The sequence below is a fragment of the Pseudopipra pipra genome, chromosome 3, assembly GCF_036250125.1.
Source record: "Pseudopipra pipra isolate bDixPip1 chromosome 3, bDixPip1.hap1, whole genome shotgun sequence".
In the NCBI taxonomy this organism is placed as follows: domain Eukaryota; kingdom Metazoa; phylum Chordata; class Aves; order Passeriformes; family Pipridae; genus Pseudopipra; species Pseudopipra pipra.
In genome coordinates, this window is record NC_087551.1 from 100,388,063 (window position 1) to 100,408,060 (window position 19,998).

The 19,998-nt window shown below is 38.1% G+C and overlaps 1 long non-coding RNA gene across 2 annotated transcripts in view; it reads right to left on the reverse strand.

Annotated features, from left to right (window-relative positions):
• Positions 1-2,167: 2,167 nt before the first annotated feature.
• Positions 2,168-19,998, reverse strand: part of LOC135412083 (uncharacterized) — a 68,422-nt gene continuing 50,591 nt past the window's right edge. For both annotated transcript variants that reach the window (XR_010429495.1, XR_010429494.1), the window contains exons 3-4: positions 2,380-2,466; positions 2,168-2,233 (exon numbers count right to left, since the gene is read on the reverse strand). This is a non-coding gene — a long non-coding RNA (uncharacterized LOC135412083). The remainder of the gene's footprint in view (positions 2,234-2,379; positions 2,467-19,998) is intronic.

The following is a 19,998-nucleotide window of genomic DNA, read 5'->3' on the forward strand; positions in this document are numbered from 1 at the left end:
TACATCTTCCAAATGTGCCTAGAGCAGAGGAGGGAGAGACAGTATTTGATTGAACACTACTCAAAGAGAGAAGGGTAAAGGTCAAGCAGAAAGATAAAAGTATTATTCTTGGGGTCATCCCATTTTTTTCTTTGAGGAAATCATTTTCATAGTAGTATGATTTGCAATGCTGTAGATACTACTAAGACAAATCATTATGAAAGGTCTCCAGCCCTAACATATCTTATATTTTAACATTAGCCGTGACAGTCACTCTATGACTAGCTTTTTATCCCAGGTGCACTTCTGTCTATAGCAAGAAAGCTGCAATTCAGCTTGCAGTAAATATAAACCACTACAATATATTGATTTTGAAATTTTCACTTTAGATATGATTTATAAGGATTAGATGCCATACATCATGGGTCATAAATACAACATAGAAAAGGCAATTATTAGAACTAATTAAAAATTCACACATCTGGGACTATGGATAAACACTTCAAGATAACTATTTATCTACCCAAATTGATAACAGACACAGTGAGAGTACAAGAAAGACAGATGGATGCTATGTTTCTGGGAACATATACACTGCTAGCAGGTAAAATTATTTTGCTCATATCTTCCTTTATGGTTGGGAAAAAACAGCCCTCAGGTTCCAATGTAGCATGACACAAAATGTGGCTTGTGCAAATGTAACATGTTGGTGCAATTGAGAAGACCTCACATATGTTGAACTGACTACAACATGGCATCAGCCACTTGGGCATTTGGTTAATGCATTTAATTTAGCACAGTAATTGCTGCATGAGACCTAACAAATTGTCAAGTTACTGCCTATTCTGTGCTTAAGACTAGTTATTTTCCTTTCTTTTACCATGTCCTTTTTTTTTTAATTTGCTCTCTTATCTCATCTTTATTTTAAGGAAGATTTCTGTGACTCTAGTGAAAAAAAGGAGAACTCTGTGCCACATTCAGATAGAGGAAAGTGCTCATTTCTGACTGGATGGTTTCTTAGGCTGATGGAATTGACTGCATTGTGGTTTGAGTAATCCAGCAGCTTTCCCGTCTAATTTGTTTCTGACTTAACTTGCTTATTTGTTAGAATTAAATCAGCAGATACATTTTCCTACCACATTAGTCAAGCCAAAAGAAATGCTCTGAAGTAACAATAATTTCTTTCATTAATATTTATCCCATGAAAACATTTGTCTGACATATTTATGAACAGCAGAAAGTACTGAGTAGTTCTGCAAGTGCTTCATAAGAAGGATGAATATGTCAAGTCACCTATTTGAGCTCTTTGGCTGCTTTATACATTATCACTGTGAAAAGCTACGAAAGTAAGCCATGATATATTTATAGGTTGAACCAGGACAGAAAAATATAAAGTTCTTAACCTGAATTGAAATAACAGAAAATAGTGGGATAAAAAGAATCAGCATGGGAAGCTAATCCTATGTATACTTAATGGTTTTCATATATCTGTGATGTCTGCACAGGAACTACCTGCTTACTTCTCTTTACCATCAATATAGAGAGATTCATGTGAACTTTAGGATGAGATAAATCTGTGATTCCTGTCTGACTCGACTACTGACTACTAGATCAGACGTAGTTTCTATATGAGAAACACTAACATTTAAGCAGGTGTATCCCACTCAAGCTGCCAAACTATTCCTGTTTTCTGTAGGTTTCTCAGCAGAGGAAGGTGGTTTCTTTTTACAGAGAAGTTTTGGAGGAGAAGAAGGAAATTGTACTGTGGACGATTATGGTTTTTTCCTCCATATACAAAGTCCTTAGGAGAAAACACCAAATAAAATTTCAAACAAGGACATTATAAAGACTCAAGTGCTGAGACCAGAAATCAACATCTCTCCAGCAAATATGAATGGAGTAGGGAGAACCTGGAATAGGCTTTAAAGATCAAGACAGTGATTCAAAAGAAAATGGGAAACCACTGAATTTATATAATTTCATTGGCACAGTCAAATTTAAGACCCTATGTACCTTTACAACGGAAGAGAGAGTGCAGAAACAAAAGGAAAAACTGTATCTCTGAAGTAAAGATAATATGAATTGAGGTTAAAGATGTTGAAATTATTTAGGAATGAAGATGTAATGAAAAGTGTCTGTAAAAAGTTTTCACAGTGAGGAAGAATGAGAGAGAACACAACTTACATACCTTACAGATGTTCCAGGCATCCACAAGACCTAGCCATAGCCTGAATGACAAAACATGGAGACAAGCCTAAGTGGAAAACAACACTGCATTATATCAGAGGAAATCAGGATGATGTCACAGTGATGAAGAAAAAAAAATTATTGTAGATAGTTAAGGAGTTTTTTAAACTCATTTTTTACTCATTTTTAAACTCATTTTTTACTTATACTGACCTATAAAAGGATGCAGTGTAACAGTTGAGTATCTTCTGTTGGTAGAACAGGAGAGAAATCTGAAGGAAAGCTCTCTCTCTGAGTCATCTGCAAAGAAACAATAGTTGATTTTGCATGTGTTATTCAGAGATCCAATGCAGAAAGAAAGAAGAATGAGAAAAAAGAAAAAGAGTGAGTCTTATTAAGGGATAATCAATGACAAGAAATTATAAAAAGAAAGACTCAAGGATTATCAGAAATGGAAGTGGAAAAACCAACAGATGTTGACATCTCACAAGCCAGTGGACAATGGGATTTTAAGAGTATAGTTGATTATATCAGTGATATCTGACAAGATTGATAGCACAGAGTACTGAGTACAAGACTGGGCTAAGAAGAGGGAATTTGAAATTTTACAAGAGTAGTTTCAGCTGAGTGAAATTGGTCCATGCTGGGCTTGAGGAACAGAAATGGAGTGACAGGACACAGCATACACAGGAGTGAAATACAAAGTAGCACAGTAACTGGGAAAGGAAATGGGGACAAGAGGGAATTGTTTTCATTAGAAGATATTAGCGGAAGGTTCACAAGAAGAATAAGAGAGGAGCCATCACTACCTTTGTTTCTTCAAGAGAAGACAGAAAGTTCTGTCTCTCTAGTCCCCTCTGGTCACATGCTACAAAATTTCTTTAGCAATAATCTCCATTTTGTTAGCCATGCTACTTTATTACACTAACAACATCGCAGCACTTCACTGTTAGATTTTCAGCCTCTTCCTCCCAGATGAAGTGCAGGGCAGTAGAATGCTTTTGCCCAGATTGACAGCTAGTACTAACTGGTAGTTAAATATGTCCCTCTTTCGGGAGTTATATGAATATAACCTGTCTCTGTCCCCTTCGAGCCAGCAGTGTCTATCCCGGTCAGCTCTTCTGGCTCTCTAGCCACAGATGGTCTCTCTGGTAGCATAGCTACTGACTCTGATTTTTATTGATCAGCAGCAAACAAACCTCGCTGTGCACACAAGCTCAACAGCTGCTATTTCTTGAGCAGTTCATAATTCATGCTTTCTAACTTACTTTACCTATAGCATGATAACAGATCTGAATTTAGATTTTGTTGAGAGCAAAAGAGAGGACAACAGCACTGATGGCACTGGAAACCATGACAGGTATTATGTGAGTGGAAAGGTGTCAGAGTCATGCTAAGGTAAGACCAGGAGAGGGTCAAAGCCGATGAATTCTGAAATAGTCTCTTGTACATGATAAGAGGCCAAAAAGGAAACAACACTTGAAGACTGAGGAGTGAATGGTCCTTTGTCAAGCTGGAGAGTTGTAACAAAGCTGAGGGTTGAACGAAGAGCTGAAAGAAGCAACACACATTTAAGGCATTAGGTGGGCCATGAGTATGAAAGTTAAGGTCAGCGATGGTGCAGAGTAGAAGACTATGAAGGAAGGAAGAAAAAGCTGTCAAAATCAAGCTGGTATGTAGATGGGTAGAACAAGGCAGAGAGTAAAAGCTCAATATGTTACAGGAGTGGAAACTAGAGTCAAACACAGGGAGGGGTATAAGGGAGTGTACTTGGTGGTATAAATCATTAATAATGCACATCCTTCAGCACTGTGTTTGAAGTTTGGGGTTTGTGTCCTACCAGTACTATCATAGTACATACGATGACAATTTATGCTATTTGCAAGATCTCAGTTCTCCCTCCAGGATATCAAGAATTAACACAGTTTATTGTTTTCTGACCTTCCACCATATACCAGCATGACTGCCAATTCACTCCCTCTTTTTTGTTGTCTTTTTGTGCATCAAGCATCTAATTTCCTTTTTTTTTTTAATTTTAAATAAGGATAATAGGTTTATTAAGTTTTTTTTTTCCTGTATTTGTTTCCATGTTACCTCTCTGATGTAATTCTCTGCCCAGTGTTAACCTTCAGTACCCTTAATAGGGTCTATTGTATCAAATTAAGTCTGAATCTGTCCTAATTCAAGAGTGGCTGAAAATTATTACCATTCTGATGGCTGCTCAGTGCCCCTTTTGAAATGAACTGTGATCCTGGTCCAACTCCTGGTGGATGGTCCACATCTCCCAAGCACTGGTACAGCTGGCACTAATTGGCACCCTTGTTCTCAATCTTAGTAGGCAAGTTAAGCACCAGATTGTGCAATGAATTATTTTCTCACTCCTGGGTGTGATCTACCTGTGTCAAAGTTGAAGCAGAATATAGAGGCAGAGAAGGAAAGCCTGAGTAATTGCTGCTTTTTCTGTGCCATCTCTGTGACTCAGGCCACCAGGGCTGTTCAGATTTCACTATCTCGGAGGTAAATGTAAAACAAAGACACTTACGAGATGCCCTTGAAAAGCTATTTCTAGACCATTTTTATAATTCTGCAGTGATAGATAACAATCTGAATGCTAACACAACAACAGGTTGGCAGAAATATTTTATTACCTTAATTGTGAATGAGAAGTAATTCTGTAAAAAAGAAAGAGGGAACTTGTCATCCCACGCTTCAGTGGGATTCTCAGACATATTCAGTTAGAAGCCGAGTGCTACGAATGTCAGATGGTGGGTCCCCCAGGCTCCCTGGCAACCTGCATGTGACTAAGAAAGAGGCAACAGCTTGCTTCAAGTATCCTTCCTAGAGATGACATAGTTAGATAAACCCAACAGGGAGTATAGCACGTGGAGGGAGCAGTCTGGTAAGAGGAAACCATTCCCTGTGGGACTGGCTCCATATTGCCACATGAAATGTTCAAAACACTGCTAGCCAGGAAAGTTGAATTTATTGCTTAATGAGCAGAGGACCCAGAAAAGATCATTGACAACTGCAGTGTAAACACAGCCACTTAATAGGGTGTTACTGAATGCCAAAAGGAAATTAAAAAAATCTGTCCTACAAGCAGCACTTTCTACCATATAGAATAAGATTGGAATAAATACAGAACACAGAAAGCAGCTGTAGAGAAACAGATGAGATATTAAAAATGGTGGAAAGAAGGGAAGAACTTAAATCCAGAGGGCATGTTTTTAGACTGCCTTGAGTATAAGAGTTATGTAAAAGAAAAGATGAAGGCAGACAAGTTAGCATAAAAGCAACAGAGAGACAGAAGTAACGCAAAATGACACTGTGACATTATTAAGAAGCTCAGCAACACACTCAACCTCCATCACAATGTCATCAGGACAGATGGCAACAATTGGCAAAGACAAGGCACAGCATGTCTGGAAAGCAATAAGAGCCTATAGAAGAAAAAAATAATATGAGCAGCTACAGAAAACACAAGAGAGTACTGCCGATCTTTCTAGAGGTAAAACAACAATTCATCATTCACCCTATGCATATTTGTCACAACTGCCTGATGGATATGACATCATTTCCCACTTCGTCCAAGACTTGCAAAGAATCAGGACTTTCACACAACTCATTACTACCATTAATTATTCTTTTTAGTACATATGAGACCTATTGTGAAGGACTGCATCATGCTAGGCATTCACCTAAATCTTAAGTAAAAAATGAGCTTAAAACCAAAACCTAGCATGAAACAAAACACTTGGGTGCAGATGAAAGCAGGTACAATGAAAGAGGCTAATCTTCCAGGAATGTCAGCAAAGGTCATAGAGACATGACAAAAAGAGGAAAGTAAACCTATGAAGAGTAAGGCAGTATGGGTTCTTAAAAATGAACTTTTAAAATTAATTGACAAAAAACAGGACAGCCACAGCACACATGAATGACATGAATGTAAGAAACAATAAACCTTGGATAGGAAGTAGAAACTCTAGGAGAAAATTGTCAAATGTACAATTATACCTGTGGTATCTAATAACACAATATCTGAGACAGAAAAAGCACTAAGCAAACAACTGTTGAGTAACAGACCAAACACCAGTTCAGCCAGAGCTGGTGTATGCCAAGCAGGACACATGAATCTTGTTCTTGCTGGATCAAGGGTATCTATTGTGAAGTTCCCTCAGTATCACTGGGCAGTATCACCAAAAATCGAGCCTCCATATGTTGAGGTCCCACTGGAGGAGGAAGCGAAACTCCTCTGGCTAATTGAGCTCCTTGAAAAATCCTCATAAATATCTTCACCCAGTAGGGCAGTGGGTGCAATAGAGTTGAAGAAGAAAATATTTTATTAGCCAGTAATTAGAATTACATGAGCTTTGGCAAGACACTTTGTAGCTGAGAAGAGCTATTCACATTTTTTCCTTAGTAGAAATTCATATTATTTATTTCTGCCTCTGTGTTTTTGCAAAAAGACACATTTTGAACATGAGTTAAGGGAGATTTACAGAAAGGTAGAGAGTGGCAATACATAAAAAAGCAATGTGAGAAGCCGTATGTGGCACCAGGCCCTGCTGTTCAATTCCATTTGTGTTGGGTATTTGCTTGACCCTTCCCAGCTGTTGTGTACTTCCTGATCCCCCGGATAATATGAGCCCCTTGCCTGATCAGCTTCCAGATGCTATACTGTTCCCAATTCCTCCTGATCATAAGTCTCAACAACAACTCAGTTCCAGCTGCCATAACTCTCATCCTTCCTCACTGAAGAGCTCCGTACCCAACAGTTCCCCCAAATGTCATAACCTGCCTGACCCTCCCCAGCTGTTGCAATCCTCCTGATCCCACACTGTAAAACCTCTTTGATTTGTCCCCTTCCCAGCTGCTCTGCCCATTACCACTGAAGGCTGTGGTCCAGATCCTATCTCCTTGAAGTGTCCTACAAGTGCAAAAATTTGCTTTTATAGCTCAGAGATTCTTTACAAGATATAACTTTTCAGTCAGATTTGAGAAAAACCTTCCTGCTGCAGTAGCTTTACAGTGGTAAAAACCTGACTACATGTAGATTTATCAGCACCTGGAATATTGTACAATTACATGATATAATACTGATACATAGTATCAGTAACATAGTATTGATATTGAATAACACAATATCAATACTATGTTGATTGTATATTATATAACCAATACAAAATGTTATTATTAGATCTTATAGAATAAATATATAAACAATGAAATATAATAATAATAATGTTCATAGTATAATGCAATCAATATCTTCAGAATTTTCTTTTCTGTATAGCAAGTGGAAGGAAACTGCACAGAAAACTGAAGCTCTTTTTACTTTCCTTCAAAGCTGACCTCAACATAGGCCTCAAACCTTAGGATTTGGACTCGATGATCCTTTTGGGTCCCTTCCAACTCAGAATATTCACACAAGGGAAAATGTATGACTCAAATCACCACTCCTCTAACTGAAGTTATCAATATTGAGTACATGGAGAAAGCATCTGTGTTTAGATGGAGAAAGTATCTGTACTTAGATATCAATGTAAGTCACCAAAGCCAAGGTAAATGAGCAGTCAGCATGATAATGTCTTCAGATTTTCAGTACTGGGACTATTCCACCTCTACTTACAATTTCCCTGTTGTCCCACATGCACTGTAAAAGGCACTTTGATAGTTTTATTAGCTGTCCTACCATGTTTCCTCTCTTTCCACGTCCATCTTATGACCCTTAACCACATGCATTGACCAAGTAAACACTAATATGGCCAGTCCCCAGCTGGGTATGTGATGATTCACTGCAGTGTACGACCCAGAGTAGCAGCCACAGGTATCAGGAACACCTGTTTAGGTAAAGGAATAATGATTCAGTCCACAGTCTTACAAGCATGTCTGTGCCATCCTCTAGACTTTATAGAGATCATAGATTTGGTTATGTGGAGTCAACTGGAGACACTGATGCCTGAAATTATCATCATTTTAGATAGTTCTAGCCATGAGGAACTTATAGATCTGAAAAACTGACTTTCTATGATACAGGGGAGATACAGCAACTTAATGTTCCAATAATTTGAAGGGATTCTTGCTTGTTTTGTTTTTAAAAGCACAGATTTACTAATGATGTTGCACAGCAGTCCCTATAAGTGGTAAGAGACTATTTATGTCTTCTTTTAAATAAGACAATGTAATCCAGAAACCATGTAGTTCTTTCTGCCTTCATGCTGTTCTGTGCATCCTAGGAACAAATACAAATAAGCTTATCTCAGAAAGATACCCTGTTATTTAAAAAATCTCTCCTAATTTCACATATTTGCAAAACTGGGCTGTTAGTCTCATGACAGACATTTCTGAAATCCTTCCATTTCTATTCAGTCACTAGTACAATAAAGGTAGGAAAGCAAAACAGGAAAATGGAAAACAAAAATTACAGCAAAACATTTTAAGAAGACAGACACTTATGTTTTCCTCAAAATTGACAAATTAAATTGTTGCCCTATACTTTTGAATTTGCAGTAAAGTACAAAATAGCTTGATTAAAGTTTTTTTGTATTTGCATTTTTTCACGAAAAAGCAAGTCTAAAAAAATTATATTAATGATATAATAGAGTGAACAAGCTAATAAAGGCAGGAATACCTGAGTGTTGATTTAGAGGGGAAACTATAGAGAAATGTGAAAAACAGCTATCATTTTTCTTTTGGGGAAAGAAACTTTCAGATACTTTTCCTGCATCTTAACATATTCCTTTATCCTGAAAAAGGCTAGTCATTAAATGGTTTATTTTAGTTAGTAGGCAGGGTAGCTCTTAACATCTTCATTGTGTAAGGATACAATTTCCAGCAGAAGTTCTTCTCTGGAGAAAAAGTCTAAGGACAATGAAGAGCAAGCAAAAAGGTGAGGGTGGAGAGACAAAGAGATGCTATAGGTACTCCTCACAGCTGGTAGGTTAAACATCTGCCACAGATTTGACAGATTCTATTAGCAGCAGTCCTGTGGATGGCATTTTTACACATAGGAATCTGAGAAGTGCAGTTCAAAAATTTAGAGCACATGTAGAGAAATATCTGCACAGGATTCAAGAGTTAAGAAATCATCCATTCTCCTTTGTGTGCATTAAGAGACAAAAAGAGAGATCTCAAGTTAATCCTATCTCCATGCCTCAGTTTCCCATTCATACGAGAAACAATTAGGTAATTTTCTTCCTATCATAGCATATATGATTCCTGATGGGCAAATATTTGTCATCACCTTTCTAGTGGATTTGTTCTGCACAAACTGAAAACAATTGTTGATTTCATTAATAGAATGTGTTTTTGTGGCATCAAGTACTCCATCAATTTTAATTGCAGTTCCTACATTTAAGTTACTGCTGAATATTTCTTTTCTGGATAAGTGCAACAGCTTTCATTGCTGTCTTTTTCCATCCCATATGTGTAGACAAGTTACATGGATTCTCCTAGGGTCAGAAGAGACCAGAAAGCCAGGATGATTCGTTAGGCCCCAAGGCTTGGCCTCAGGCACAAGTATGTACAGTCTGAGAGTTTCATTCTCATCCTCAGCACATACGTAACCCCTGTTATTGTTAAAGGAAGTGATGCACTTACACTGAAAGACCAAGAATTTAGTTGTTTCTCCACTAATACCATAAATACAGAGCAAAATTATCCAACCAGACAAGAAAATCTCTGCCCAGTGCGTGTTTTGCAGAGAAGCGACCTGGGATACAACCTTTGAAATTAGAACTGTGATGTATTCTCAAATGGAAATATGCCTGATATACAGTATTAATGAAAGCTTCTTCCAAAGCCTTGAGCAGTGACAGTGGACTATTCAAAGAGAACCACAGTAGCCATGTCATGGCATGGTAGCTATAGTTGACATTGACACAGTGAAGTTTTTCTGCACAAGTAAGAGTACAAACTGCACAGGAAGTACAGCTGTTTACATCTCAAGAGGAATCACTCTGAACTGGATTCAGGTCTGTTACGCTCAAGGACATATTGCCTGCAAAGGAGACATAGTCTCCAATTCTGTACATCCAGGTGAGGCTACCTTAAGTTTGCCACCAAAGCGGGGGAGTAAAACAAATTACTGCAGGCTACCAAAGTCACATTCAAAACCTGATACACAATCACTGTGTTCCTTTTACCTCAAATCCCTGCTGTTTTGTGGTACAAATACTGATATTCCATTTCTGTAAACTTAGTAAGAGACCTATGTTTGTGTTCAAAAAATAACCACAACAGAGATATCAGGAGTGCTCCTGGCTCAGTTCAAATCATCCTTAACATTTGTTCTGCTTCACACTTCCCTCTCGCTATTTTAAGGCAGCCCTGTTCCATACTTCATCATTTGGTCATGCAGATTGAGATGAGGAAGAGGAAGATGGGCAGACTAGCAGTGCTGAGCACTGATTCTCCGGGGTACATGCTGTGAGTGAAACAAGATTGTCCTGGGCTGGAGGGTGCTATTACACAGCATAACTTAGTTTGTAGCAGTTCATCCTGGACAAAACTGGCTGTTTCCAATTCACAAGCCTGCCAGATGGCTGTGTCTGTCTGGGCATCCTTATCATAAGATGACTGGGACAGTGACTGGCTCTGCTGGTGAGTCACTAAAGATGGGACAAATGAGAGCTGATCAGGATGGCAGCTCCACTCAAGTGAGGACTGCAGGCTTGAATCAACAGCTATCAGCCAGCTGCCACAGTACAAGCATTTACTGTTAGTGATGGAAGGCAGAGAGGGGGAAGGAATCCTGTGGTTTGACTGAAAGGTGAGATTTCCTAAAGATCTGGAAATAGTATTTCCGTTGGAAATAGGATTCAGTGGTTTTATAAGTCCTTGGATATCAAAATAATAATTTAAAAAAGTCTCATCATTTCACTGAAAAGATTTAAATAATTTAAGAGCACATGCAGAGACAATGAGGAAGACAAAAGTACTATATTTGTACACAAATGACCCTAAACTTTGTGGTGTCATGGGAGTTTCATCGATCTTTAACAAAGTATTGCAGAAGAAAAGTCAAGCATTTCTTGGTAACTAGTCCATGGAGATAAACTACTATCTATTTGTGCCTTCAGGGTTCAGGAAAAAAAATGTTTACCAAGAGAATATTCATTTAGAAATATTCATATGGTTTCTGTTGTTGTTACTGATGCTGTTGTTATTATTATTGTTGTTATTATTATTATTCAGATTTTTCCCTCAAAGTGACCCCCCGTACATTTGGATGATTAGGCCACATTTGGCCTGCACTCCACCAGTTAGAAAAGCCTTCCTGCTTTGTATATTCAGAACAAGTTTCATGAGAAGTATCTCAGAAACATCTGCCTTCATTATAATTATATTTCTATTTCAGCTGCACCAAGCTATTTACAGATGAGCCTGTTCATAAAGAGCTTTATAATTAAGCAAACAGAAATATCTTTTTATAGGATGCAGATCTAGGGGTGATAATCACACACAAAATACACAGCAACAGTTGCAAATAGAGTGTTTAATGCTAGTTATATAGTTAGTGATGTGCTCAATAAAGCCTGACATGTCTTTGTTCCTAAATGTAAGAAAATATGGTCTTTGCCGCACAACTGTGTAAACTGCCTTCTTCATATACAAAAGGCTGTGTATTTCAGGGGGTATGGCTTGAAAGCCATCATGAAAACAAGCCCTCATGTCTTCTGTGCAACATGATTACCAAGCTCTTGGTGGAAAAAGGAGCTGACAGCATACATATGAATTTCAGATGTGTGACATCTTCCTTATGCATGAACTGTGACCTGACATTTTCACTGATGGACCAAAAGACAGAGAAGTGAAATGAGCAAGTATTGGCAGAAGGAAAAAAAAAAGACAACCTATTATTTACCGAAATTACTGTCTAAGGTCTTTTCACAGTGTATGTGCTCCAGAAATCCAACTTATCTCTTCTGAAGAACATATTTGTCACTTCTCTCAAGATTGTAAACTTGCTCTTTTGCAGCATTTTCTTAGAATTTTTATAACCATTTGTAGAGCAACAAGTGGGTTTGTAAACTGAACTGCTGTGATACACCATATGAAACCCAAGTGTGAGCAACATGCCAAAGAAAACCACACAAAGATTAAATTAAACTATACATGACACCTCATTTTTCAAAAAAAGGTTTTGTTTGTAGGAATTTCTATGGTGGGGGTTTTTTTCTGTCTTCACATTTAAATCAGCCAAAATAGATGTCTGAAAGAAGACAGCAGAAAGCAAGTCCCTAAGATATAACCTAAAAAATATCTATAAACAGAAATGATGTGAGTAGAATAACATTTTTGCTAAAATCTTTGCTAAAATTATGTGGAATCACCTTAATATATTCCAGGTAAACTAAATAGTCCAGTTTGGTTTAGAAGGGGCTTTATTTTTATACCCTTGCAAAGATCATAAATAGTCTGGCAAGATATTCCTAGAAGGATTTGAAATAGAAACATGTGGAAGATTTCAGTATCTGTCAATACCCTTTAATATGAATTCTTATGAGGGTCATTCATGCTTTCTACTTCAGGTTGGTTTCACACATTCGACATGGGTGCTTTGCTTCCCTGTGGGACCTCTCCTTTGCCCATTGACTATACAGATTGCCTCTGGAGGCAGAGGTACAAGTGGACAATGTAAATACACTCTTTCATTCAACTGCACCACCTCTACTACCTCTACCTCCACTACACCAGCTCATTGCTACTACACCATGGATTTCAGAAAGCATTAAGTAGTTCTTATAAGCATATTAGACAAAGAGTCTTAATGATGGGATTACAAAAGTGTTCTGAAGCCTGATTTGTACTTCTGTTTAACTTGAAAGGGTCTAACGGTAAACATTCAAAAACTACTTCATTAAATTCCTTGAAACCAAAGTCAAAATGGCAGCTAAACACTGGGTAAGTTGTGACATTCCCTTATTTCACCAATAAACATGTTATTCTTATTTCTTCAGGCTTCTCAGTCTGTATCCACCCATTGCCTCTTGTCTTGTATTTCAACTGCAAGCTCTTAGAGAAAGATATCTTCCTATTCTCTCCATGCAGTGAAGCATAATGGAGTCAAGAATTGTCACTCTTAGGTGCCACAACAATACAAATAACTAACAGGGCAGTATTTCTTCATCTGCAGAACTGCACAGAGCAAACGACTCAAATAGAGAAATGTATTATGTAAAACAAGAATACTGTTTCTCTATTATGTTTTCATGCACTAAAAGCAAGCCTGTTTTTTCATGATCAAATGGTTTCTGGTTTAAATTACAGGGCAAAAAGAAATGTGTCTCACTGAGAATACAAAATATTCGTTGCCCACAATGTGGACAGTAAAATCTCAGACGAAATGATGCCCTAAGGGATTGGTGCTATTAAAAATATGATAGAGACCATATCTCAGATAAGACTGGGCAAGAACCATGCAGTTTCCTGATGACCAACATGATCAATCCCTGAAGCCTGGCTCAGCGTGTGACTGTTAAGATGTGGGAATGCGTGAAATTTGGCAGCCCTGAAATCTCAAATCTCACACACAGAAAACAGAAAGCATCATTACTGTCTGTTCCAGGTTTGTTCCAGCTGTAGCTTCCTAGCACCATTGTCCCTGTCAGACAGACCCCAAATGAACTGATGTTTCTAAAACTAGAGCTACATTTCATAACTTTTAAGTCAGCAGCTTGTGAGGCTAACAACATGGTCCCAGGTTTTGCTTGAAATATCCAACTGGATAAAGTGTGGGAAAACAAATTTTAAAGAAGAAATTAAAATTTATTGATGGTTTCCATCATCTCTCTCCCTCCCCCAGGATGAAGTTGGAAGCAATGTAAACGCAGAACGTCTGATTCTTGAAGTCTTTGCTCCCAGAATTGCTGGTTCTGGGTTAAGCACTCACTTTCTGGCTCACTCCCAGCTTGCTATCAACTCATGTTACTGCACTGTTGCAGACCAAAATCCAATTCCACGTAAGAATATTAAATGCTAGAAATGGGAGAATTATAATGAAGCAGCTTTCTATCAATTCTTTTTGATTGTGTCTGACAGCTGAATTTACATAACTGCTGGTGAGCATCAATTGGTGACTACTGGATAGCCTTTCCAGCTGAACAAGTAATACAGATAGCTGTGTGCACATCAGGTAGGCTAAAGATTTCTTAATAACCACAATGCTGCAAATGAAGACTTGCCACTATTAAGCCTGAAATGCTGGTGGAGTGTGTAGGAAACGCAAAGTCGATACTGTAAGTGCTGTCCCAAGGCCAGCAACACGGCAGGAGGTTTTAGGTGTTGTCATATTCTCACGTGTCAAATCATCTATTCCATGTTGTCCTTATGATGTGGTCAGAACCTTATTATAGAACTCTTTGATGCAAGTCAGTGAAGGCTGGATGAAAGAATAACTTGTAGTAGACAAATATAAAGCTTCTTAACTAGGGTTGTGATATGTTCTGTGTGGGATATGTTTCATCAGCATATTCATAGCATGCGCCTCTGACAGATTTGAGTTTGATTCTCAAGGTGTGAAAGTGTCAAGCTATCATCAAGTCCCATTTTCCCATGCATCAAGTTCCTCATGTTTATCAGGAGAGGAGAGCCATAAAACTCCCCAGAATGGGTATCTTTAACTGTGACTGCAAAAAAAGAAAAAAGATGAGAGTTGTATCTGCCTTTATCAGTCTTCTCCTCAGCCAAACATGAGGTTTTAACTTTGTTCTTTATGCAAGAACCCAGCAATGCAGCATTGCTCCCAATTTCTTCTTTTCAGCATCAGAAGGAAAGGGATCCAGTCTTCCCATGCCTTTTGAAATTATGGAAAATCCTTATGACAGAAAAAAAAGGCATGGAAGGAATTAGCTTGGACAATGCACGTTGTTCAGAGTCCATCATCCACATTATTAATGTGCTGCGTGTGGTCTCCACTATGTGAGCTGTGGAAATAACAGAAGTATTGCAAAAATAATAATTTTTTATCAGATCTAATTAATGGAATGTTGTGAAGACAGTTTTTAAACTATCCTCACCAGAAAAAAATGAGCTAATTAAGGCTTCAGCAGTAGACTTGTAGAAAGTGAGAGGCAGGGAGAGTCAGAATCTGAGAATGAAAGATAGCCAAATAAAAATAACTCTTAAAATCACATTTGGCTTATGAGCTGTCAAAATTATGTTGCCACTGGCTAAGGAAAAAAAAAACTCAGTTATCAAAATATGTTGCTCTCTATCTAAGGAAACAATTTAAAGAGTAAGAGAAAGGGAGGAAGAAAAAGGCAGAAAGACTGTCATCTTCCCTGAAAGGGAAGGCTGAAGATGAACTCAAAAGGAAAGCCCATCAGGCTTCTGTACTACCTTTAAATCCAGATCCTGAAAAAGCCCAGCATTCAGATCACAAGCTGAAAGTGGTCTGTTGCGACACAAGATAAGGGGGATTAAGCAAATAAAAATGGGTCTTAATGCATGTATTCTACAATTGAACTGATATTTTACTTACTTTTTGTAAATGTCTTTACAACTTTTTCCTGAAGTGCTTAATTCTTTGCCAGGCAAATTTTGCTTGGTCTAATAGTCAAGTCCACATAAAACTGAAAAATAGTGTATATAATAATAACTGATCACTGCATGCAATATTCAGTTAAGCTGAGATGGCTGTAGAATAGGTGAGTAGAGTGGGAGGCAAGGGAATGATGCCTTGTTGCCTAAAATATCACTTTCCCTCTGACCTTTGGAACTTCAGGTTTTTGGGAGTGACTATGCAGGGATCAAACTGCAGGAAGGCAACACATCTGCTCCCTATGCAATCTTATTCCCTCGCTCCACTGCCAAAGCACAACAACCATCAGTCCCCCACGACTCTTGCTCAATACCATGGTCAGAAATTGGGAGAGACGGTTCCTTTTCCCCATGGCCCAACATGCTCAGCCCCTAGTGAATCCTCTACAGGAGCAACTCATGAGTCAGAGACCGAACCCCGATGACACCAGGACAGAGCAAGCTGCAAGCTTAGTGAACGAGGAAGAAGTTGTGGCAAGCTGGTCAAAATAGCTTTCCTGCACTGCATCAGCCAACATCCTTTGTGAAAGAACTGATTAATAACAGATGCATCTGTACTGTAGAAAATAAAATACTATTTTATCTATATATATTTGTTTTAAAAGAGCAGAAGGCTATTCAAAGTCGAATCAATAGTAATAGGCATTACTGGAACTCATTTGGAATGGACAATGTTTGGCCTATTGTGTTAAATTCCTGAGGGTTTGCCTATTTTTGTATCAGATTACAGCTTTATTAGGTACAACTGTTTTTACATTGCATTTTTGTGATTAATGATGCTAAAAGGATTTTGGCATTTCAAATGTTGTACACAAACCTAATGGGCAAAATCTTCTGTAAACTTCTTCTAAGCTCTTGGCAAACTTTCCTCGGGAGCAAATATTAACTCCAGATAGTGTTTACTAGCTTTTATAAAATAATCACTGTAATAGTGGCATGTAATTGCTGGAGGTAAGGGAACATCCAGGCCAAGAATTAATCAAGTTTGAGGTCCTTAATAGAAAAAGGTCAGGAACAATTCATTTCTTGCTGAGTTGGTATTTCAAATAATGTAATTTTCCTCTGATTTTGTTTCATATTCCAAGAGTGATTTCATACACAACATTCCCTGAATAAACTGTGTTCTTAACTAGAGATGAGTCTGAGCAGCAAAGTTCAGGACCCACTTTATACTCTGACAATATATGGAGGCATTTGGAATTTAAGTTAATTTGCACACTGGTGGTGGGGTAGAACAAGCAAAACATTCAGATCTTAATCCAACTCCACTGCCTTTTTTACCCTCTGCCCAAACACCCTCTGTGCATATGTTTCTGTAGGCAGGTGTTTATTTGAGGATGTCCTGTCAATATCACACAAATGGGAACGAAATATTGTTCTTCAAAGTGATCAGAGTCAGTATGCCAGACTCATTAAGCTTTTACCTGTAAACAGTTATAAGTTAAAGCTGATTAAAAAAAAAAATCACACCAGGAGGAATACGACCATGACTTCTTGTATATGGTGTCTTTCATGTAACAGGCATAAAGTCTTTTGCAATTGCACTCCAGAAAGTCAGTGAAGCCTTCCTGTTGAATCAATGTGTGCTAGGTAAGTTCTTGACCAAAACAGTGCAGAAAACAGTCTTTTAACAAGAGACATGAATAATGGTTAAACCATGAATATAGACATCTCTATATACCATCAATATAGAATGAATATGGAATATATGAATATGTATGAATATAGACATATCTGACAACACCAGGTGAAAAAAAAATGAAAGTGCCACCAAAAAAAGGACTTGAGTTCAATCCAGTATAAACACTGCTACAATCTCACAATTTGGGACACCAAGTAAGGTAGATGTATCATTTAGGGTTGATGTTACTTCAGCCACATCTAGTTCCCAGTCTATGTGCAGTAAAGCTCTTGGTTATGCTTTTTCTTTAAAATTAAATCCGTAGTGCAGGTTGCATATCAGCAGATGTGATCTCTGAGGCATATCAAGCTGCCTCAAAACATCCAAGTGCAGTTTCAACACAGGAGGTGAGTTCTTCTCATTAGCTCAACTGCAATCTCTGCAAAATCAAAAAATGCCCAGGACATTTGTCTAGCACTGAGGACAACAAACTCAAAATGGTCTGTGTTCATACTTGGCTCTCTTATCCTCCAAAGCAAGGCAGTTGCACCTAAAATGCCCTCAGTAAAGTCAACTCTCCTAGAGTTGACATTCCTGTCAGGAAATTGTCTGGGAAAATGCCAGTTTGCTCAGGCAAATGCCATGCCTGTGACCAGCCTAACAATTTGACAGCATGGATAACTGAGCTCTAGTAACTGGTTTTGTACTTTGAAGCTGTTTAATTTGCTAGGAAAGGGAGACAAAGAGGCTTCATGTATACTAGTTCATAAGGAGTTTTTGTTCTGGGAAACAAAGATCCTTAGTCACACACCAGACCTAGAATCTGCCATTTTTCTGTTTCTAAAAACAATGAGAGACTTGCCATGGGAGTTTTAAGGCAAGGGTCTTACAAACAGCACGAAGCGCTCCACCTGGATAAGCAGGAATCAAAAGCACAATACCTGCACTGTGGAAATCCATCTATTCTCCAGTGCTAAACTTCATATTTCTATTCCAAAGAGCTCACAGAAGTTAGTCCGCTCTCCTTTTATAATCTGTTGAACATCATCCATCAATCATATTTAATGTATATAAACACCTCTGCACAAAATCTTAGGGGATTCTAATTCAAATAAAATTGTTAACTCTAAGCTTTGAAACTCCTTTATTTTTTAATCATAAGATTTTTCTTTAGATTTGTCCTAATCAAATCAAAGTTATTTAAATGTTATTATTTTCTTAACCTTAACCTTCTAGCATATACTGTGAAATCACAATACTGTACAGAGGAACACAATAAATGGATAATGACTAGCAGTTGTTATGCATTACATCATGGAAAGCAGTGTTTCCCTCTTCTTGGTACTGGAGCTTCACTTAGAAAATCTGCTATTTCAGTGCCCCATGGGCTCCCCAGCTCCATGGGTGTCGCAGTCTTCTATTTATCTAAATCACTTCTGCTATCAGCTGTGGAAAAGGTATTAAATCTAAACGTGCAAGTCTTTCCAGACCTGGACCTCATCCAGCTCCATGCAGACCCACACAGGTGTCTCTGAATGCTGATCTCCAGGGCACCAGGGGAATACAGATCAGAAAAGCCCATGCTGACCCTGTCCAAAGCCAGCACAGGCTGCAGATTAGCTGATTTACATGGCCTGCATATCTAATGATTGCCTTGTAAGGTACACCTGACAGGATAAAATATAGTGATAAATTTAATAAAATTTTATTGGATGGCCTCTTTGGAGGACAAAATGTGGGCACTTGACTGCTTTCCAAAAATATAATTATTTGCATACGATAACATATCATTTAGATAGAAAGAGGAAAAAAGTGAAGTAACTCACTTCAGTCTGATTCATGAAATTATCCATATCTATCTTTTTATCTTGATTCAAAATCCTAATATAAAACTCAGTGTAGTTTCCACAGATTGATTCAGAATCTGCTCATTCGCCCTTACAACTCAGTTTTCCCACAGCCAGAACAGTTGAGTTACAAAAATCAAGCTGACTTCTGTGCTAGAAATGTAATCCCAACTGAGATGAGATGAACCCAGTTTTTATTGGTAGTTCTAGTGCAAGCAATTTTTTTATAGAGACCCTATAGCTAGAATGAGAAGAGACAGCAAAACTGTCAAAACTCTGTAAGTGGTGCTTACAAAACTCCAAAATAACACAATTGTTTTCACTGTTCCTCAAAAAAATCTTTAACAGGCCTGGAGGAAACAAAAGAAATTTTCTTGCTCATCTCCCAAATGGGCTAATCACAATAGGAGCCTAAGTAAAGAGTTTTCCTTCAGGTAAGAATCTCTGCAAGAGAAATGAAAAGCACAAGAGAAAAGGGCCCTCCACTCCCATTGCAGCTGGACAGCAGAGCGAGACGTCATTTCCCACATCAGGACCACAGCAAATGGCAGCATGCAACAGAGATCCTCAGTTCTCACTTCTCCATATATACCAGCATTTAAAGTAAAAAGTTCATATTTGTACCAAATTATGGCCCTAGTGAGAACAAATGCCATGGAATTTTATTGTAATGTAATTTGATATTGCATATATAAAAATACAGTGCTTGCTGCACAGCTGAGTAGAGCCAAAATTCCTCCCTAATAAATTTGTACAATCTTGTGTTTGACAGGACAGGACAAATATGAATAAAAGAAGAGGGAAGAAATGCAAAGGGCAAAG